The 23,142-nt window shown below is 42.1% G+C and overlaps 1 long non-coding RNA gene across 1 annotated transcript; it reads left to right on the top strand.

Moving 5' to 3' along the window:
- The first annotated feature begins 19,214 nt into the window (after window positions 1-19,214).
- On the top strand, window positions 19,215-22,965 carry LOC147249734 (uncharacterized). The gene is made up of 4 exons (XR_015119334.1): window positions 19,215-19,335; window positions 20,966-21,115; window positions 22,304-22,383; window positions 22,859-22,965. It is a non-coding gene; the product is annotated as an uncharacterized LOC147249734 (long non-coding RNA).
- The last annotated feature ends 177 nt before the right edge of the window (window positions 22,966-23,142 follow it).

Here is a 23,142-nt window from a genome sequence, read left to right as displayed (position 1 = left end):
AAGATCCATTTCAAATTCCAATGGATGTGCTTGAATTAAACTAAAAGCTATCAAAAACAGTGAAGAAATTTTGTCCATTTAACACCTCTGGTGTTTTGCATTGTTTGATTTGCAGTTATGTGTGATGAGACACATTAAGTCTTAAGAAATTAAAAGTGATTCTGTGTTTCTTCATTCTTCGTATGACAGCTGTAAAATGTAATTTCAGCTTACTTTGGTGAGGTTGTTTTTTTTTAAAAGACTTTAAAAATACAATGCAAAAACTACATAAAATGTTCTTTGTTTGTAATTCATTGCAAAAAAAACCTTTGATAATTCCAAATAATACCTTGAAGTTCTGGGGCCCAGGTAGTGCAGCGGTCTGTTGTGTTGTCCATCAACATGGGGCTCTCGGTTTCTTTCCCAGTTGGTCATCTATACAGACACAGGCTGCGTCCGAATTGCCAAGAAGGTCGGATCATAGGTCGCAGAGTAGGTCGTAGGCTGTCCGAAACTACAACTGGCGCGAGTAGCGACGTACTTCGCAACCTAAATTCCAGTCTAAACACGCCCACATTGTAGGTCAGTTCAGGTGCATCCTACGGAGCTTCCTATGGCCCACAATGCACCGTAGACTTCTTCTTCGTCTCCTAAAAACTTGTGGACGTGCAAGCCAAGTTTGCGGCACCGTCTCCCATTCTTATGCAACACAAACATTTATGCACATACAAAGGTGCTTTCAGAGTGGAGTGCAGTACAACAGTCAGGCCAGCAGGTGGGGGCTTTCGTTGGTGCTGTCTACCTATTCGCGGTATCTGTGCTCTGCCAGCAGAGGTCCTGCTTCACCACCAATCTTCTAGGGTGTCCGAATGGTGCCGCCGTGTTTAGGTTGTAGGAGTAGGCTGTAGCGGTAGGTCGTAGCAGTAGGACGTAGGTTGCCACTTGGCAATTCGGACGCAGCCACAATTGGCTGTGTTTTCAGGTGGACAGTTGAGTTAGGGAATGGGTCCTTATTGCTCCACTAATGCCTCCTCTGGTCGGGAAGGGCAGGTGCTATGTCCTCCTGCTGAAACTCCTCCCCGTTAGCTGTGGCCAGTGACTCTACATGTGGTGGAGGAAGGTAAGAAACTGATAAAAGCATTGGTGAGATGAATTTGAGGGGCTTTAATTATATTAAATTCCATAATTTTTATTGAACTTATTGAACTACATCAATATATTTCTGGATCTGTTCATTTATCTGCTTACCTCAGTGTAAAAATGAGGTTATTTTTTTAAAAGGATTTTTGACAAACTTAGCCAGCACTACTTTGACACCTCATGGAGATTCTTTTTTACCTTGCCGTCACAATTACAAGATGATCTCTTGCAGCCCAAACACACTTGAGTCTTCTGCTCCCCATTAGACTGGAGCAGTGCAAACTTTTCCCGCAGCAGACCTCTTGAGGGGCCCTCATAAAACATGATTATCTTTTATGAGTTCCTCTCTCATTCCCAGGTCTGGCTCATCGGGGAGAGCGTTGCAGCCACTGGGCCTTCCTGCTTTATCAGGCCTGTGGATGGGGAGGGGGGGGGGGGGGGTGAAGGAAGTGCTGGGAACAGTCTTCTCTAAATCCTCCCTGTGTTTTGGTAGGAAAACTTAATCTTAAACATATGTCAGATGGATTTGATTCAGTGTGCATCTCTTGGATCATGCCCACAGTAGGATATTGATTAGGAGAAAATACATGAGATTGTCTTTTTTTTTCTTGCTGTTGTGTTTTGGATGAAAGAGTTTAGTGTTTCGGAGACTTCCTGGGTCAAATCAAATACAGAAACTGACATGAATTGTGGACTTGGCAATGAAAGCTTGTCAACTTTACCAGTAACATTTGCGACTTTTTGTCATCGGGCCCTCATATTCAACCGTTCAAGCACAGGGATTGAGTTTGAAAACAGACTGGAATAAGAGAGCTTAGATAGTGACCTCTCACCCTCAGGCCAATAGGAAGGCCAGTTGATGATTTTTAGTCGACAGAAACAGGAGTTCCCCAGGAAAAAGCATTGGAGTAAACTCTAATCAAAATAGTGAATATGAGCAATTTTCAAACATAAAAATCCCTGGTAAACCAAAAAAAGATGACATACTGCTCATCCAATGTAATCCAAGTGTCTTTAAGTCTCGACATGCCAAGTTGTATTAAAAAATGTCTCTGATTGCGTGTTTTTGTCGATAACTGACATTTTTGAGTGAACTAACCCTTTGCTAGAGCTGTGTACACACAGGTATGTGTAGTGTTAAACAGGTGTATGTGATGCTACAGTACATTTACCTTTAGTGCCTATTTAAAGTCGTTTACTTCTGTTTACTTGGCACTAGAAAGGACCACCTTTAGTATGCCCTTTTACCTCTCCTTTCCTACATCTGTATCAGATTTGTCTCTAAAAATCCTCGCCAGGTCTGCTCAATGCAGCGCTCTCCTCCAAGAACATCCTGAGAGGAAGGTTTCAAAATGTGTCCTCATTGTGGAGAAGCCCTTGGAGGGCAGACGGATGGTGCAGGCTGACGTAAGCATGCCTCAAATGCACCCACAAAGACATTCAATGTTTGGCTTGGGATGGTTATCACTTGCATCCACTGCCTCCAAGTCATGCTGAGTGACGCACCAGCACTCTTGGAATCTGTCAGCTGCAACGGGAAAATAAATAGGAGGGTTAAAGAAAAGTAAAGAACCTTGAAAGCACAATGGCTAACTGAAAAGATCACCCCTGCAAATGTCTGATTGGTAGCTGGCCTCGGGTATGCATTTTGGCAGGCGTCAGCATGACAATGGTGTTTCTGAAATAAGATGGAGAGCCTGAGCTACGATGAAATGGTGGCAGTTAGCATTGTCTCCATAGCGATTCTTTGACTTCCCTATGACGAATCCCAGTAACACAGTCACTTGGCAGACCAAAGTGGGCTGCTCTGCGCTATAGAGGGTCCCCGCACATGAGAAGCCAAAGAGAACATTTAAAACGAAGCAAGATGTAATGCAGCTTTTTATGCTCATTCTGGGCCTGTGATAGCTGCAGTGGCATGGATTTGTATCCCAGCTACACTGAAAGGCCTGCTGAATTGGATGGAGCTTTAAAGTGAAGCAAGAAAGCTCTGGAAAATCGGCCCTCAAAGGCACATTTCAACTGGAAAGCGTTTCTTTTAAGCTGTCACTCCTTGGTAGTTGACAATCCTATTATGGCACCAACTCATTGTAATTAAGAGGGAGAAGAGATATACGGGCAAAAACACATCCATCGGACCATCGAAGACACAAAGAACTTTGTTGTTGTTCTGTGTCTGGGGGCAAACGAAGTGCCGAGCAGCAGGATCACCTTATTTGCATTGACATGTGAGTGATGTAAACAGTATCCAGAAGCCAGTTTTTTTTTTTCCCTCTCTCTTTTTTATTTTCCTCCATCCCATCACTAGCAGGCACCACTTTAAAGGAGACGTAATGGAAAATAGGTTTTATGGCTTTTCATCTCTTCCACTTTTAGAGGTCAGAGATTTGGAGCCTTCAAAAGAAAATCCTGAGGAGGTAACGATCCTTCACCTCATCAACTCCTTTGCTGAAGTCTCAAAACCGTTTTGTGCTTAAATAGAGGCTAAAGCTCAAAATAAAGCAACCAGGAGGAGGATTGTGAGAGGCGCGTCCATATGCTGCCATTTATTTGCCTGATAATAAGAGGATTGTGCCTCTTTCTTCTTCACTTTCTCCACAATGGGCAGCTTTTGAAGCAGGAACAGATGAGTCCTCAAAAGTGGTATCAGCTGCCAGTAGAGGAATTGATAGATGTAAAAAATTTCTGACTGACGACAGTGATACAAAGCTCCCAGTGCACTGTGGGTAAAGAGTGTACCTGGGTGTTTGTTTGCGCTTTCCAGGAGCATTCAACCTTTTTGAACTCTTCTGCTGTTCTGTAAGATATTATCAAATCTTTTAAGTGAGAATTTGTGATCAATAACTTGCAGTGTTTTGTTCTTTGTTTAACATGAAAAACGATACAGCTCATAAGGTCAAAGGTCATCGTCTGGTCGGGTCTGATTCTTAGGGTAAGTATCTCAGCATCAGATACTCCCCTTTACCGCTTTGATGCTCCTTCTCTTTTCCTTCTCTATGGACTTGTCTTATGTTACAAATGAAGGTGCTGAGAGGGTCAAAATATCAAGGGCCACACTGTTGACATACAAATACACAGAGATACTCCTTCAGCACTTCTCCACAACTCTGGCAGCTGTGTTCCAGAGCTGTCACTCATCCTCTGAGAGTAAGAGACCCAGCAGCTGTGTCACCAATCTCCTAAACCGTCATGATTCGTCTGCAGAGGACCATTTCAAGATGTCTCCATTTCAGGGCTTTAACAGTCATTTCTCATCGTTTTTCAAACATGAGCTCCAATAATTCTGCACGTGGATGTCATTCTGTCTCCTGCCTAAAATTTAAGTAGTTCCTTCCATTTTCCAGTAAAGAGGGGTCCTCCATTCTCTTTTGCCATGAGGTTAAAAAAGGCTATCATGAAAGGAATTCACAACCGTAACTAAATACATCTCGCTATATTCAGTTTAAAATTAAATGCAAGTTTCACCATGGCTGTTGGAGTGTGTTAAAATCCAGGTGAACTGAAGTGTAATTTAACATAAACTCATTTGGTTTTGCTCCCATTTCTCACAAGTTTCAGTAAAAGACTGAATGCAAGCTTAAGAATTCGGAAAACGCACATATAATGTTTCTTGCAACATGAGGCTGGGTAACATTCTGTAACATGGCATCTAGCACCAGTGGGTCAATATCATATTTTAAATAATTATTGCTTCATCTGCAAACTCACGATCAGAGGTATCAGTGTATACCTAAAAGTGTACATATGCTTGTTTGAGAGAATTGTGGACCATTCCGTTCACCTTGTACTTTTTCTGTTACTCAAAAGGTTTATTTCTTACCTCTTGAAGGCCAATATTGTACTCCTGAGTTGACAAATGTACTTTGGAGAGAGCATTTTTCAGGAGTGCACCTGGAAATGCAGAACATTTTTTGTCTTGGGCCTCTTACATTGAGTCTGTATACTTCGTCCCACCCCCTACTAAGGATGGGAATTGATATGATTTTTATGATTCCGATTCTATTTTTGATTCTGCTGAACGATTTGGTTCTTTATTGATTCTCTTATCGATTCTTGTTATGTTGTTAGTTACCTGCAGTATTAACTGCAGAGGACATGCTAATGTTGCCACTGCTGCTAGGTTGAGATTCACTCCGGAGCAGATAGAAAACACAAGATTCATTCAAAGTTATCGCATGCTGTGTGTGCAGATGTTTCTGCATATTGGTAATATTTCCTCCCTTTGATGAAATATCCATAATGCAAGTATTGGAAGTTGCCCTGTTGCCATCCTTTCTCATCGAATGTAACCAAACTTTTGAGTGTTCGTGCTGCTTTGGCGCCATGTTTCCTACACCGGTGAATGACATTGCCATGCACGTTGCGTAGCTTGCGTAAGCAACGCAACGTTTTTGGTGTTGCCACCAAAATTGATAAGGGGAATTGAAACACTGGGAACCAATTCTCAACAAGAACCGGTTTTTGATTCCCATCCCTACCCCCTACACTAAACCTTCACTCAACCCTGACATTCTCAAGTCTTACACTTCTATCAGTCTGAATGAAACCTGGTTTGTTGAACCTGTAACCCTTAAATGTGTTACTGTTGTCAGAAGGGCCCATTGGTTCAAGCATGCAGCACCGTAGCAGATGTTCATATCTTAAAAAAACAAATACAGGTAGTTTTTCTCATCAGGAGGCTAGCTGGCTCAACTCCCCCTCTGCGCCTGTGAGTTTGGCCTGACTGATGTATTGTGTGTGAAAAAGGCTGGCTGGCTGTATCTTAACGCAGAACACTGTGAGGAAGGGAGAGGTGGCCCTGTAATGAATTGGTGTTAATGAGCTGTTAACTCTACTCCAGACTAGAGCACCATAATAACCGTTGCTGCCTGGCATCCAAGACAAGAATATACAATCCCGCACACATATCGTGGAATGCAGACATTTGCTGAGAACAAAATTTTTCAGCATAGTAGTCAGATGCCACGTCACCCCACAGACACATTGGCTTTCCCACACACGCACGCTAATACACATGTCGGGAGTGTAAATGCGCACACAGGCACACATGCTCATGCTCTCCATCCCAACACATACTCAGTCAATCCACCTCTCACTCTCAGGCTACATGGGCCCCAGGCAGTAAATCTTCCTGATGCTGACATGTACTTGTGGATGGCGTACACCCAGCAGGTCAGATTCAAGTGACGTTCTCAGTTTGTTTTTCTCTGATGCCAAGTGGACAAGGTTTACAATTTTCATCAATAATTAATAGACATCAACAGTAAATTAGAACCTGCAGATTTAAAGCTTGTTCTTATGATGTCAAACATGACTATGACTTAAATATAATCTGACAAACTTTAGCAAGTGTTTACTAAAGCTATTTGTGTACTTCCACATTTCATCTGCCCGTGACTTTACAAAAATATGTATGTGTGCATGAATCTTCCTCCCTACTTGCAAAGTAACAGGGTTTCACCATTTGTCTTTGTTCATTCATTCTTCAGTTGAAAGTATGAACTGATGTCAATTTCATCAGGGACATGCACCCCCCCACCGCCACCACCACCACCGCCACCCACCCACTCAGACTGACTGAGTGGCAAAACATAACATATCGTGGCTGCCATTAATCAGACAAACTTTGAACCCGGGAGTAAAACTAATTCTGGTTTAAATCAAAAGCAGATGGACTTCATAGTGATCATGAAACTATGGATATACACAAAGCAAAGTCTGAATGTTGCCCTATGGATTCTCGGAACGTAGGACTTTAGCTAAACATTGGCACGGCTACTGAAGCAAAATAAAAAACCTCATACTCAAGAAGACTCATACCATTGGCTGAGCTAAGGCCGAGCTAGTTTTAGCAGCTAGCTTAAATGCTCAATGTGCTTAGTAGCCCATGTGTTAATTTCGTCAGCTGTTTTCCACCCTGTACAGAAGCACAGTGACCACATTTACATGGACAGCAATAATCCAACTGTCAACCGTATTCGAAACAAGATCATATTTCATTTCAGCATTTCAGATTTCATGCCTGCGTTTCCCTGCAGAATTTGAAATGGAACCATTTCTGGCATATTGCAACTGTGGAGCCGATTTGGTTAAACTGGAGGCTGGGCCATGCATTGTGAAGCAGTTTGAATGCTGTATGTGTCACAAAAATGTTGTAAAAACTCTAGTAGGACTTTAGGACTTCACAGTGGGATTAAGATTTATACATGTCTACAACACACTTCAGAAATGTGACTGATATGAGAATATTCCTGTTTAGATCAGGTATTGCTTATTCCAACAATGACCTTGTTCTGGTAAAGGTCATCAGGAAAATTCTTTTCCCATGGCAGTGAGTTCTTCAGAGTACTGTCTTCATCGGGTCAATATCAGAACTTTGTCTTCCACTCGTGATGTCGTGCTTGCCATCTAGCGATGAATCTTTGCAATTGTTTTATTGGACCTAATGAATGTTATATCCAGTCATGCAGAGACGAGCACGAATTTGTAGTCATTAGGCCAGTAGCTGTCTAAATGTTTCAGAGAAATTTTTATCAGGATTTCTTGGAAAATAAAGTTCTGTGACTGTGAGCAGTGAGTCAGCTTTCCCTCTACAGTGAGGACAAAGACACTCTCTTCATACCTGCACAACGCTGATTACGACCACATCATGCTGGTGCTGATGCTTAGCCTGATAGTGCTACTCCAGCTTCATACTTTCTCACCCTGTCTGTGCGTGAACGCATGCACACACACACACACACACACACACACACACACACACACACACACACACACACACACGCACACTGCTGCCTGTTTCTGAGAAACCAAATACAGGGAAAAAAAGGAGAGCTTTGTTTGCAGTGTTTGACTCACCTGAGGGTTTGTGTGTTTGTGTGTGTGTGTGTGTGTGTGTGTGTGTGTGTGTGTGTGTGTGTGTGTGTGTGTGTGTGTGTGTGTGTGTGTGTGTGTGTGTGAGTGAGAGCATTCTACTGCTCTGGCTGTGCATGTCTATGAACGAATGCAAGCCCCCACTTTTATTGTTGGAGGTAAAAGGCCAATTAATGGAGGATGCTGTTAAATGATTTTAGAGGCTTCGCTGGGAATTCAGTGGAAGGAAGAAAGATGGCCGCCCGCAAGGTGCTGTAATACTCCCTGACAGCGCTTGCACTTTATAGCCAGCAGCTGGTCCAGGTGTTAGCGTCCGCCTGAGCACACATGCACACACACACACACACCGGTTGCCTCATTAAGGTTGGTTCTAACAGGAGAGGTCTTGCGGGTTTAGAACTGACTCAGTGTGTAGTTTTAGCGTGTGTGAACACATGTTTATCTGCGAGCTCGCCTGGAAGGGCAGGAAACAGGAGTGGAGGGAGGCTTGGTTGCCACGCTCAGGCATTCAATTTGCTATTTGTTGTGGCACATAAAATATCCCCTGAAACAACTGGCTTCTTTATAGATTCTTTTCCCAAAGATAGACAAAGTTTTATGGTCCTAATTTACAGTCACCGCAACCAACAAATTTGTGTTGTTGTGTAAGTGACCTTTTACTGCGTAGTCTGTTTCCCAAAACCAGGTGTATAACACATGCCATGCCTGAATCGTTAAAGTGGGCGGGGCTTTTCGCTGCATCATGCAACTTAATGAGTCACTGTTTTTCCATTTTGGTTATCTCTATTTGTGATCATAACCATCACCACTCACTGTTCTTATTCACAAGATCTGACTGAAGTGTCCACACATTTTCAATTTGGTCAAAGCATTAATTTTTGGTTGCTGTTGCTAACTTCCTGTGGCAGCCATGTTGGATTCCCTTTTTTAGATATCTTTTATATACCTGGATTGATTTGGTCCATATTTTAGTCAATTCTGAAACTAGATGGGGTGTTTATTAGAGAAATAAATTATCTGACGTTTAACTTGCTGTTTGAGTCACACTGGGGTATTTATTTAACACAAATCCTTTAATATCTTTGATGTACCTCATTGGATTTTGCTCTATGTGAAATTGTGTTATTTGGCTTGGGAGCAGGGAAGAATGGGTGAATACGGGTGTGACGATGAGTATGCTACAGTCGACCCACACATACAATAGAGTCTACTTCCCTAAAATCCCAATTAGTTACTTGGATAGAAAGCAGTTCATTAGATGTGTTTCCAAGTGGACCTTGTTATGGAGAGGAAGCTTCAGCGTGATGGCCAAGTGTGTGTGTGAGCGTGTGCCTTCAAATGCAATAATTGTAATTTGGCAATAAGTAGCTTAAGCAATGGGGGTAAGGAAAGGAGGAGGGGTGCTGGAAATAAGGAGCGCCGTGGGGGAAGAAGTTTGGAGGGCATTGCTCCTCACCCCCCGCTATGGCACTCTGTCTCCCTCACTGAGGCCAACATTCACCTCAGGTCATCCATAGCTAATGTTACTGGACCTCTCCTTGCACACGGGTACGAAACAAAGGTGTACCTCCCATTCACACTGTCCACTCTCTCTCCAGGTTTGTTAATGAACATTACAGAGCGGTTCACTGACAAACTAAAGATGCCCACTGCTTGTATCCCCCCCCCCCCCCACACACACACACACACACACTCTGGAGGACAATGGTGCTCAAGGAAAGTGTTTTCTTTTACAACATGTCTTTTTTTTATGTCCATCCTCTTATCCCCATGTGACAGGGAATAGGATGTCCCACCTCATTTTTGTCATGATCTCAAATAGACATTCTCTCTATTTGCTTCATCACTACATAAAAGCATAAACAAAAGTACGATGTTACTGATGCTGAAACGGATACGAATACTGCACACATCTTCCCGTGCGCATTCTCATTAGTGCTTTGCTTCTGAATCTACACACTCCGCTATCAGGATGATTTAGTAATTAGCACAAGGAGAGATGAACCATTTTCTTGTTGTTCACAACAAGGTAGGTTACACGCTGATTTCTTCCATCAAGATCATTTTAATATCAAACGATCCACATTCATGCATTTCCTACTACACACAATGTGGGGCAGGCTGATTAACAATTCCTTCAAGTTTATGCATGTTTGAACAAAACATTTCAAACCTTTTGTTATGAAATACTGTGACAATTTCTCTAAAAAATGATCAAACAATTACTAAATTAATTCTGCATTCTATTTGTATGCAGGTGCACTGTGTACGTTTTTTGCGACGTTACAGATACAGAGGTGTGACCAACAATAGAGATTTGTCATTCAGAGGAAGCGGCCATCCTGCTGTCTCATTCAGGGCAGCCAGCCTCAGTCTTGGTCTGAGTCCTCTTTCACCGCTTGTCCTTCTTGTCACACATTCAGCACATGCAAATATCACGGTGGCAGACGCACAGCAACCAACAGGGAGTAGCCATGTGCAGTTCTCAGTAGAATAAGAAAGTTGGAGTCGTGCCCGTACGTTTGACAGGTTGACCCAGAGTATATCGGATATTGCGTTCAATCATTTCTGCTCAGCACTGTAGAAGAAGATGAAGGTCACACACTCTAACTTCTTTGTCAGAGGTGTTGTATGTTTGACCACGTAACTAAAACATCACTGTTGAGGTCTGACTGAATAAAGCTCTGAATGGGGAGCTACAGTGTACAGACCTTCATCCTAATATCTAAGTTGCCTCTTTTGGTTCTGCGCCTGGTTTTGATTTATAGATGTGCACATCCACCATGTTTGTGTATGTATGTTTTTTTATGATACCTACACGTACCTCCGGTGTGATTATCTTTCAACAAATTCCTCTTAAGCATTGATTCACAATCCTTAACTCAATGCACAATCTGATTTATCTGACTGAGAGATCTGTCATTTTGGGGGGGGGGGGGGGGGGGATTATTGGCTGTTAAAAAAAAAAATCCAATACTTTTGACAGTGTAGATGCTCAGACACCCGCAGAACTTTGATGTCTCAGCATGAATATGTCTACTGTCACTGCTAAAACTTCTGACAGGAAGTCTGAGCGGAGATGTACATCTGTTGAGGCAGTGAGATTTGGGGATGTGGTTTTTCTGCAGGATTTCTATTTCTGATGATCCAGTTAGCCACAGACGATCTTTGTTTGTCATTATCCTTTTTTCTTTGATGGTTTCTTCACTCATAGGAGAAACTAGATACTTATCTAAGCCAAGTTGAAATCAGTTAATGGTATGACAATATTATGATAATCTGACCAAAAACACATGTCAGCAGAAGTATGAGACTGGTGGATTAGCAGGCAGTAACTAACTTTAATACTCCTGGGAGATTTCTGTTTATGTGCTACTGTACATTTTGGCAGGACAAAAGACTGTCTACAGTTACTTCCCCACAGGCATGTCTCCTATATGTAGCTGCATGTGTGGGCGTGTGTCTGGACGCAGTATATGGAGGGGAAGCATGGTTTGATGAGGCCCTCACAGACATGCAGGAACATGACACATAGTTCCTCCCGCGTACCCTCACAAACCACAGTGAAGCAGCATTAATGATAAGCACCTGGATTCCCACAAGCTCTCAGTTAGCTCCAATTGGCAGTAACTAATAAATTGGGATGAGTGGGGGTTATGGTGCGGGGTCCAGTGAAAGAAGCCTTTTCACATCAAGATGGAAAAGAGAGGCTGAAAGAGAGAGATGAAGAGATCCTTTATGCTGCTGGAGTGTTCACATGAGAGGAGACCACACGCTTGAGAGAGAATGAGATAGAAAATAAGAGAGAGGGACAGTGTCTGTCCCAGACAGCCCGTGAGAATCCAATACACTCCCACGCGTCTGGTCTTGTGTGTGGCCGCCGCACACACATATGCTATACGCCACATGTGTCCGTGTTCATCCCCTCCTCGTAACATCAGCCCTTCGCTCTCGCAATCCGGGCCACACTCCCTGCCGACTTTGATGCATTTTTTTCCGCGATGTGTACGACAATAATCTTTTTCACCCCGCCAAAAGAGTGGGCCATGGGAAGAAAGGCCCTGCTCTCGAGGCTTTACTTCATCTTTTGCCCCGACTCTACAGCGAGACAAAATCGCTTCGCCGGCACCACAGTGCAGTTCAACTGCAGCTGAAAAGAGACGAGGACCAAATCCCTCTCATACACAACAAAACAACACTGTAGCCTTTTCAGTGTGACTGGCCACAAGGAAAAGACCCTTTCTGTCCGTGGCGGACACTGTGTCTATCTATCTATCCACTCCCCACAGATGTTGACACTGTTTGTTGCGGGTTAAGATGCCCTCTAAAGACCATTGTTCCCCTTCTATCTTCCCCGTTATTGAGTTTTTCCTCTCTTTCTGGACGAGAGCCGGAGGTAGAGAGGGACGAAAGCAGTGAAAGACCTCCGGATGGCAGTCAGCGCTCCAGGGGGCCTTTCTGCCAAGAGAGACCCCGCCAAAGAGCTTCATTGTGGGTAGCAGCAGGCAGCCACTGAGGGCTGCATGCTGGTTGTATTGTGTTGCTGGATAGACCCGAGTCCCTCTCCAGAGCAGGGTCAAAGGTTAGCCCCCCTGTGGTTGCTCCATACCTGCCCTGCGTTGTCTCCCCCTTCTACTCTGACAAGCCTAGGGAGACGCAGCCACATACAATGGAGAGCAGTCAGTACGCCACTAAGGAGACTCTCAAGATTGAGAGGTAGCAGACCGGAGAGACTAATTCAGTGCACTCTACACTTTTTGATGAATAGATAATTCAATTAATGGACCCATGAGAGGGAATAACGAGCTTGGGGGTCAGAAGCTCTTCTGTGCCATTTACAAGGCCACGTCTCAGCACTTGAGCAGGATAAAAATCTTATCTCAAAACAAAAAAAACAAAAAACAAACCTTTGATGACACCTCAGCTATTGTCATTGTTGATGTGGGCACAAGTCATGAGGTGGTGTGTGTGTACGTGTGTGTGTGTGTGTGTGTGCACAGGCGACTGTGCAGCTGTGCATATGTAGATATGTAAGTTAGTCAGCTTTTGGAGGAGATGTTGAAAGAGCATGTCAAACATTCGGCTGAGCCAGATCCCGCCCCGATCGCCTTATCTTGACACCTCTATGCATCAAGGGAATGCTTGCTCTCATGCCTCCATGCACCGTCAGCAATACAAACAAAAACATGCTGCCATGCTGATTGGACAACACCTCGGGGAGCCGGCCAGAAATGGAATATAAAAACTGGAGTTTCTAAAAGATGTAATTATCTGAACTGAAGAGGTTTTGTTCAATCACCTCTGCTGGCTTGTTTGTTATCAGCGGTTAAGCTGATTTTCTGACTTGGTGGAGGTTTGTCACAAGATCCCATTAGAATTTTACGGAAGATACTTTTAACCTTGTGAAAAACTGCAAAATGTGAATGTTTTACAACCAGTTTTGTCACCAGAACAGCTGCAAGTACCCAAAAGTCTTGCTCCTCCTGACACACAACGTCACAGATTATTTTTGAATTTCAGTGTATTACTTTTCAATGGGAGGGAATGGGAACAGCCTGACTGGGAGAGGGTTAATTTTGTGTGATTCACTTAACAGGAAGTCATTGAGTCCCAAAAAGAAAAAAAATATACATGTAACTGCGGGCTAATCCAAATTAGGGTGAATAACATGAAAAGCAGTTGTCATGTTGTAAAAGTGGATCTTATAAAATTGCAACTGGGAATTGTGTCATGTGTGAGCTGTTTGTCTATGAAATCAGTCATTAATTGTGTTGATGTTCATGGAAATGAAACGGAACTCGCTCTTCTATTTGCCACACAACAATGTCACACATTTGCAACAAGTTGAATCACCTCTGAATAACCCACTTTTTATTGACTGGACAATTTAAGACTAAATGCGCAAGAATTCTGTTATTTCATGTAAAACAGTGCAGTTGGTAAAACACTCGAGTGATTCAGTCGGGAGCAGAAGAATGCTCTTCTCTGGACACTCAAGGTAATTTAGCTCTAGCTTCAGTGTGCAGTGTTTATGACAGAGGATTGGTGCCGGTAGTCATCACTGATTGATGCTGTCACTGGTGATGTATGAGTGTGCAGCAGCATCTTTGACCTCAGATTAACAGTACATTAACCCTTTCTCTAAGCCAGGCCAGCATGCCTCTTAAACCCTGACCCTCTGTCCCCTCACGGCACCACAGTGGGTCCTCGGTCACCCCGCTTCCCCTCAATACTCTGCAAGATGCCACTTTGTGTTCCCCCGGACTATTGTGTGCAGAGCTAAATAATGTGCATCCCCCAGTTCTCGTGCTAACCTTTAGAGGATATCCGATGCTTTTGGGGGAGCAGGGGTTTATATTTGCAGTGTCCAGAGTGTCATCCCTCAGAGGGGAGCTTGACCAGGAGCTGCAGGTAGCTTTCACGGCTGCTGGGCAGGCCGACGCCCTCCCTCAGTGTCCTGCTGCTAGAAATTTGTTGTTTCCCTCTGGGTGTCTTTTAGGAGTGTCAAGCGCGGGGCCCCCGATGGGAGATTTGTTGATATGATAACTCGATTAGGCTTCAGGATGGATGACATTTTGGCGGAAGGCCAGTCAGCAGCACCCGGGGAGGCAGTGATTGCTCGCCTTAACGTCTCCTCAGGAGGCACCAATTAGTAGAAGTAATTGGAGAATTAGCAGTGCTGTTACTTGTGTTCTCTACTTCATTTACACTTTCATTTGAAAGTGGGAAGAGAATAGCCAGAGAGCTGAAGACTACAGCACTTTAATCACTTTTTTTGCATCTCTCAGAATAATGTCTCCCGCTGTGTACCTCTGAAAAGTGGCAAATGTTTTGCTGCTAAAGTGAAGGCCGGCCGTGGTCGCTGCCTTTTCTTCTGTCTGTCTGTTCTTCATGCCATTTGGTATCTGCAGCTCAGACATGATATTTCAATTAATGTGGCCAAGGTCTGCATTTCAAAACTTGACCTTTATTTGTCTGAGAGATTTGCATTATAAAACTCTGCTCCGCAGCTGAGGAAACGTTTTATGCTTTTTAAATGTTAAGATGGAAAAATGAAACATACATTCACTTTCAAACAAGGTTGTTACCTCGACAACAGCATGTCCCTTTGTGTTTTTTTACATGGAAATTTTTCATAGTTGTACCTTCGATGCAAAAATGTTAAGGTAGTAAAATTAGATTAGAGTACGATACATACTACAACCTCATTTTTTTGTCTGAATTCTCAGGGAAACCTCTACTACAAAGACCTGTGTAATGAGTACATTTTACTGCAGAAGTTTTACCCTGAGAGCTCATTTGGCCTTGGTTCTTACGTGCTCCTCGCACTGCAGTCAGAATTAGCATAATGTTGTTTTGTTGTTGTTACTTGAGCATCGAGAGAATTATCTTGACGATGATTAGATAAGTACAAGAGATACGTAACTCTAAAGCTTCTGGAAAAAGAAGACCTTGAAGATGATTTAACTTTTCATTCTGACATGATGCTTCACTGATGTCTTTTTAATCATTTTCACTAATATATGGTATCACTGATGTATGATAGTGTGTAAAGTACATACAAATATGCTCATTAAATCTGTACGGAACCCATGTAACTCTCCTAGAGTTACCTACTAACATTTGTGTATACCATCTTTTATTGTGCTGACCTTTGGAGGTTTTGTGTGTTTTTTCAGATACAATCCAGATGAGCAGCCACTCAATGGCTGAACCACAGGAACTCATTCTTTGCACTTACTGCTTCATCTCAGCCCTTCACTCAGGTCTTCTGAGGGAACTTGTCGTCTCCGTGACCTCTGACCTGGTGTGCACTGTGGGTTTCATCTGACACATTCAAGGTGTGACCATCTGTGAACCACCCCCCCACCCCCAAACACTCTCTCTCTCTCTCTCTCTCTCTCTCGCACACACACACACACACACACACACACACACACACACACACACACACACACACACACACACACACACACACACACACACACACACACAAAAGTCACCTCCAGTCTCTTTGTGTCCAGATTCACTCTGCTGGAAAAGTTACTTACAGTGGACTGTTTGTTTGGCTTTGTAAATGTCTCAACCCTGGAGAAAGGATGGACAAAGAGGTGGCCGGACTCCTGGAGGACACTTTCTTTCTACTCTTTCTTTTCATTTCCTTTCCTTTAACCAGAGCTCAAGAGGGCTACACTCCTGCACCTACGAGTTAACTTGTAACCCATGTGACCTCAGACTTTGTGTATCTAGCCTGAAAAATAGTTGCGTGTTCGGTGTGTGTGAGTATGTATGTGTGCATTTGTATATGAATAAATGAATGTGCCACTATTCTGAGGAATAATAAGTCAATGAATTATCAGATTTATTTATGCGTGAAGCACATACATGACAAAGAATCGAGCACTCATCCATCAACAGGCTTAAATGACATCTATGATTAGATGACCTGCATTTACCTCAAACTGAACCAGGATAAAAATGGGGTCTATCCTCACTTTCTCCCCAGTCACACTAGAACACCCCCCGCCCCCCCCCCCCATCTAAATTTGTCCATGTCTGGGTTAAATACACTCTCTGTTACTGAGGTGTAACTCTAAACTTCACCCGCTGTTTTGACACACATCAGAAATATCACCAAAACAACCCTCCTCCAACCATAGATCATATTCAGATCACGCCTCTCAAATACAGTGCTACATCCTGATTATTGCACCACTTTTCTCCTTGGTGTTCCAACTCAGGTGTTAAATATGTCTAGAATTCAGATTCATGATTTCTATCACACGCAATCCTGGGAGCACATCAGCCGTTCCCTTCTGCAACCGCACTCCCTTTTTGGTACCGCGTTTGTTTTAAAGTACTCCTCGCCTCAGTGCCCTGGTGCATCTAACTATTCAATATTCTTCATCCATACACACCAACATGATCATCACATTCCCCTGATGCCCATCTTGTCTCCATAAACCCCTCCCACCTCCTGATTCACCTGCTTAGATTGGATTTTATGGTGTAGGTATACATTATATATCATTGTTGCTGTTGTTAGTTTTTATTTATTTATTTAATTATATTTATGTGTCTTCAGTCTTTTTCTAGTCAGGCTTGACTCTGGAAAATTGTGATGTTTGGGAGAGCTTAATAGATTAATGTTGAAATTATCTGGAGATTCACTGAAATTCTGATGGAGGAACGGAATAAAAGCCCAATATGCAGCCTAAGTTTAATTAAACTGTATTTACATTACAATAGATTTCAATTTCTTTCAAATAAAAGAGCATAACTTTAGGTGTTTTTGTGATCTAATGGAATATATAAAAAAACAAAACTGCCGGATAAGATACACGTATCAGTTTATAATTGAATTCACAATCAGCTAAATTATGTAGAACAATAAATAATGTTGACAATGTTGCATATACTTCTTGTGTTCTCATAAAAAAAGAATATTAAAAAGAAAAATTACGTTTTTTTTTTAGTTCAGCATTTCTAAGGTTACCTACAAGTTTTTAGAGCCTTTCATTAATCCAGTGTTGGTAGAGATTCCTGAATCTGCAGGAGACTGTCATCTCTTGATGTGTGTGTGTGTGTGTGTGCGTGTGTGTGTGTGTGTGTGTGTGTGTGTGTGTGTGTGTGTGTGTGTGTGTGTGTGTGTGTGTGTCTGCCTGCCTGCCTGCCTAAACCCTGCTCGAGTCTAGTTAGCAGGTGGTACTGCTGCATTGATCTGGACTGTTTGAGGACTCGGTTCAGAAACGAGCTGTTAAATGAAGCTGCACATGTAGTTGAATTGCAACATGTCAAAATTCCCAGAATATAGAGTAGCGGGGTCCCTGCCAACACGCCAACAAAAATAAATGCACCAGTATAAAATAGTTTTCCACCATTTGCATGCGTGAAGTTTCTGCTGCGTTGGTATTCAGCATCACTCTACTTATGTGTGACATTTGAATTCGACCGTTTAATTGAGAGACATCATCTTGAGAGAATGTAACATTTGTTTAGTTTGACCCGTTTCTGCAAAAAATCAGCATGTTTTTCTGCGTTGTGGACACACGTCCAGGGCGTTGTCCTGGAGTGACGTGTCATAGTCATCATTCCTTCTTCCGGAGAGATTAGTTTAATCTATACGTGGAATAGTCTGTTCCTCTCTGGCATTCATTGGGTCCTACTGGCGTGATATTTCTGGGGCAGCAGTGTCAGAGAACAAGAACAACATTACTAAATTTACTAAATTTCATGAAGGTGCTGTCACCTAGTGGGTAAGAGTCTGTAGTGAAGGACCTTAGAATTACGTCACAGTTCTTATCCTCTGCTGCCATCTAGAGGCTGTTTATGATATTGTGGACCTTGAGGAGCAATTAAACACACAAAAGCGTCTCTTTTTTATAATTAAACTGAGACGTTGTGTTTTATCTCTAAATTAGAGCAAACATAGGGATTTGCAAACCAAATTTCTGACCAAAAATAAAAGTTTGGGTTTCACAGGTTTAATTTCCTTTTTTTTTTTTTAAAGCAAAGTTACTTTTTTGCTCTCAGATTTGCTCTCTGATTGCAAATCTATTGTTTGTTTACATAATTAAAAGAAATACAACTAAAGTAACTACAGAAAATATATACAATGCCCCCAAAAATTTGCAACGCAGTTGAATTTTTCTGTTGGTTACGGAGGTAAAACTGTGCATAATAAGGGTTTTAAAAAAGACACAATACCAGGTAAACAGACAAATTGAGATAAAGCATATGTTTAAATTATCTCATAATAACAGTAATTTCCTAATTCATTTTAAATATGTGCTGCTTATGTTCATTTATGTCTTACTTCCTGTCCCTTTCCTGTCTTCCTGTCACGTGTGTCCAAATAGTAAATGATTATTAGTTATAGAAGTAGAGGTGGCATTGGTATCAAAATATTAATTTCATTCTATTTAATATGATTTTTTAATGTCATGAGAATGTTTCACTTTTTTTGAATTAATTTAGGTTACAATATTCCCCAGAGCATAATGAACTTCCATCATTAGTTGTATAATGATATGTTGGTATTTTCCCAGAAACAGTCCACCATTCCCCCATGTCAGTGCTTTTGTGAGGCTTTTTCCTGTGGAGATGAGACAAGGCTGAAATGTAATACCATTATCCCAGGGTTGCTATTGTACTTTGCATGAAAGTGGGCCATATTAGTGTGACTTCTCAGAGGGTTTTGAGTCAGCTTCTCAGGCACAACACTTAGTTTTTCAGCAATGAGGAAGAGGGAAACTGGCCCCGGAGCTTTCTGGTTAAGATCCTGGACCTTTTTTGGGTTTGGTCGTTTGTTATTTTTTATGATTCTCGGGATGGAAATCGTTGGTAAGCCGATTATATTTCTTTCGAAATAATCTGAGAAAAGAAAATTGGTTAAACTACTTTGTTGTGTGGAGCTGTTTGTACCAAAGCAATCTGTTCCAGAAACACTGAGAGAGAGAGAGAGAGAGAGAGAGAGAGAGAGAGAGAGAGAGAGAGAGAACGCTTTCATAGAAAATGTGTAAAGTTGTTCTGCATTTGAGGATTTACATTTGAACACTTTTCAAATACTTTCAAGGTACCTAAACCAAATGTTTCTTTATTCTCACATGTAATTTTGGCACAAAAAGGTAGAGGTAGAAACTTTATTGCCATTCCAACTCATTGTGGATTTGGATTTGTCTTAATGCAAATGCTGGTTTAAAAAAAAACATTACAACAGGAACATTAAGAACAGGTCACAAAAGTAATAGACCTCATAGGCATGTGGTCTAAAAAGATACTGTAAAAGATACATAAATATCATACGGCCGTTCCATAGGTACAGAAATTAGTTAAAAAAGTTAAAAATTCCAGTTAAAAAGAACAGTTAAACCTCACCCTCTGTTCTTGTGAGGTATAGAGTGCCTCAGTGCCTAAAGCTTAAGTGCATGTTGCTATTTTTTAACGTGCAAGTTGTCTGACGCTAACCCTTCTAGCACCAAGTGCTTGTGCATTTGGGCTGGAGTTGAGGTGTGTGTGCTGTTCTTGAAGCAATGTTTCCTGCACTTTAGACTCTGGAGTCTCCTACCAGAGGGGAGTGGGTTCAAGAAGGTGTAGGTAGGATGCGAGGGATCTCCCATCACCTTCTCCCCCTTAAGCTTAATATGTGTGGCATATAGAGAGGCCACTGGAAGGAAGGTCACAGCCAGTGATTTTTGATGCAGTGCATCCAACCCTTTCTAACTGTACCTTATCATGTTCGGTTATGTTGCCATTCCACAGTGTCACTGAAAAGGTGAGCACGCTCTCAACAGTAGCTCTATAGAAGCTGAGCTTCCCCTCCCTGGACACCTCAAACGTTCTCAGCTGGCACAGAGAGTGAAGCCTCCGGCGGGCCATGCTAACAATGTGGCTAGTGTTTACTTCCCACTTTAGGTCGTCAAAAATGTGACTAAAATGAGATTTTGCAAACTATGACAATGTATATCGTCTCTGCGTTTATTTTAGCAGCTGGATCAAATGAGAAAATTGTTTTCAGAAAGGGGAAGGGAACAATGTGCTGGCAATTATCAACAAATCCCTTTTATCCTTGAGCTGCTTGAACTGAGGTCTCTCAAGGGGATAGAAACCCCAGAATGGTGGAAGTTCACATGAGGGAAACTAGGACAACAGAGAATGTGAACTACAACAATTATGTGTGATACCCAGCAAAGGATTGGTTTAGTTTTTTTTAGTTTTCACATAACAAAGAGAATCTGTACAATAGTAGGATGAGGCCTACTGGTCTGCACTGGTTTTTTTGTTGGTTTAATGTTCTGCAAACACATCTCAGTTTCTGGGGGGCGGGCTGTGAAGAACCGCCCCCAGGTCATCAGGGGAGCAACCACTCCTGCAGCATTCCTGTACAGCAGGTTATCGGTGCTTCTGTAACAAACAAAGGCTAAGTTCATATTGATACACTGAAAAACAAATGCTCTGTTTTCTCTCTTATCAGGAGCACAGCAGATTCATTATCAGAGCAATATGACAGAAAACACCGTCCACAGAAGAAGCTCCGCTGAAGACGCTCTTTTACCGGCGAAGATTCTGACCTGGTCTCATCTGTCTTCACTCAGAGAACTGCTATCAGAGAAAAAAGTGACAAGTTGCGCAGTGTTACATCACTAATATATTATCCTGAACTGTAGTATCTATTAGGGAATTACTGGAGGTTTTAGAAGAAAACATGCATCTGTACAAATGTGATATGTCACGTCTGATATGGAACATTCTTTTGGGGAAAATAACTCAATTCAAATTTGATAGTTTGTTGGTGAAACTCTTTGCTTCTGAAAACTAAAGTAGCACTGATTTAAAGTGAGAAACATCCATTTTCTTCTGATTATCCTGTTAAGGGTGGGGGGCTGGAGCCTATCCCAGCAGCCTACAGATGAGAGGCAGGGTTCACCCTGGACAGGTCACCAGTCCATCACAGGGCCAACACATATAGACAGACAACCATTCACACTCACAGTCACACCTACGGTCAATTTAGAGTATCAATCAGCCTCGTCCCCTCTTGATGTCTTTGGACTTTGGGAGGAAGTCAGAGTACCAGAGAGAACCCACACAGGGAGAACATGCAGACTCACACAGAAAGATCCTGTGCCCGAGCCGGGACTTGAACCCGGAACCTTCTTGCTGTGAGGTGACAGTGCTGACCACTGCACCACCGTGCAGGTTACACCCCTCCCTGGAGGTTTAACTGCTGCATAACCTGCATTCATAACAAACCACAAGATGGCAGCAAATTCAATATTTTCATTTTATGATTTCTTATTTTTTATTATTTGAGCAGTATTAGAGACACAAAGGCTTGACCTGTATTCAAAATAAATTGCATCAAGGAGAAAGATGAATGAAATGGGAAGGAGACTTTTGTCAGCCAGAGCGCTGAATCCAGCTGAGACCACTGGGAATTTAAAATCCCTCTGTGAAACCAGTACAAATCTGTCCTTGTGTCTTCATTTGAAAGGAGACATTGTGTTCTCAACCAGTGGACAATAAGATCTATTTGACAAAATATCAGTAATACTTAAATATTTGCTTCAAACATGTTGGATATAAATATTACATTTGATGATCTACTTATGAGAACACCACGTTAAAATATGATATGCAATAATACACTCAATCTCAACATGCTAATACGTGGATTACGTCTGAACAGTTAATGATGAAACTCATTTGTTGCAAATATTTCAATTTCTGTTGCTGACATTGTGCTATTACTGTATTACTATCATAAGGGCCTTCACTTTTTATTTTCTTCTTCTCCTTCTTCTTTTTAAAGTTCGTTTAGGACTACGTGTCTCTCTCTCTGGTCCATTGGAGCTTCTTGACCCTCAGATTCTTCTTTCCCGAAACAAAGAGGTCAGTATTAATAACCCGAGTTGTAAAAATGCAACAGAAACCACAGACTTCAAAAACAAACAGAATTAATCAATGTTGAGCCAGTCTAAAGGTCAGAAGCTAAACATCTGTCTGTTAGTTTTGGTCAGTCTTGCTAGTTCCTAGTTCATCATTTATTTATCTGTAAACAATGAGGCAACCCTGCACAAATGAACTTATATAATTAGCATTTCAGTTCATGAACTCACTGGAATTTTAGACTGACAGCACCTTTTCATTAAGGAACAGCCATGAGCGGATTAATGGATTAGCTCCTCAGGAACTCAGTCGACAGTCAGTGTTTTTGGGGGGTTCAAGGGTGAAAGGCATTTTTGAACTGGCAGAGAAGTCAAGCGTAATTCCAGTTAGTAGAGAGGCAGGTTAGGCTGGTAAGACTGTTGTGATTAGTGCTTTGAAGAATGTCACCTCTCTGTCTTTTATTCTTTTCTCCGGGAAGGTAGGAATTCACAACATAGGAGGCAAAGCTGGACTTTTTTCTATGCAAATACTGAAGATCAAGAGAGTGACCTCTGCACCCTGAGATTTCATCATCCTCGGTCCGACCCACGAGCTGCTCGATCATACACATGATAACATGAATCTAATCTTTAATAGCCCATTGTTGATATCTCCTTTTGTAGTTTTTTTTTCAAGTCATAGTTTCAATATTTCATTAAAGATTAACTTTAACAGCTTGAAATAGCCTCCGCAGTATTCATTTTAGATGGCCCCGCCCATTAA

This window comes from Aulostomus chinensis, chromosome 14 (genome assembly GCF_037954235.1).
Source record: "Aulostomus chinensis isolate RoL2024-O1b breed Wild chromosome 14, RoL_Achi_v1.0, whole genome shotgun sequence".
NCBI lineage: Eukaryota > Metazoa > Chordata > Actinopteri > Syngnathiformes > Aulostomidae > Aulostomus > Aulostomus chinensis.
Note: the sequence above shows the minus strand (reverse complement) of the source record. Positions and strands in the feature narration are given on the sequence as shown.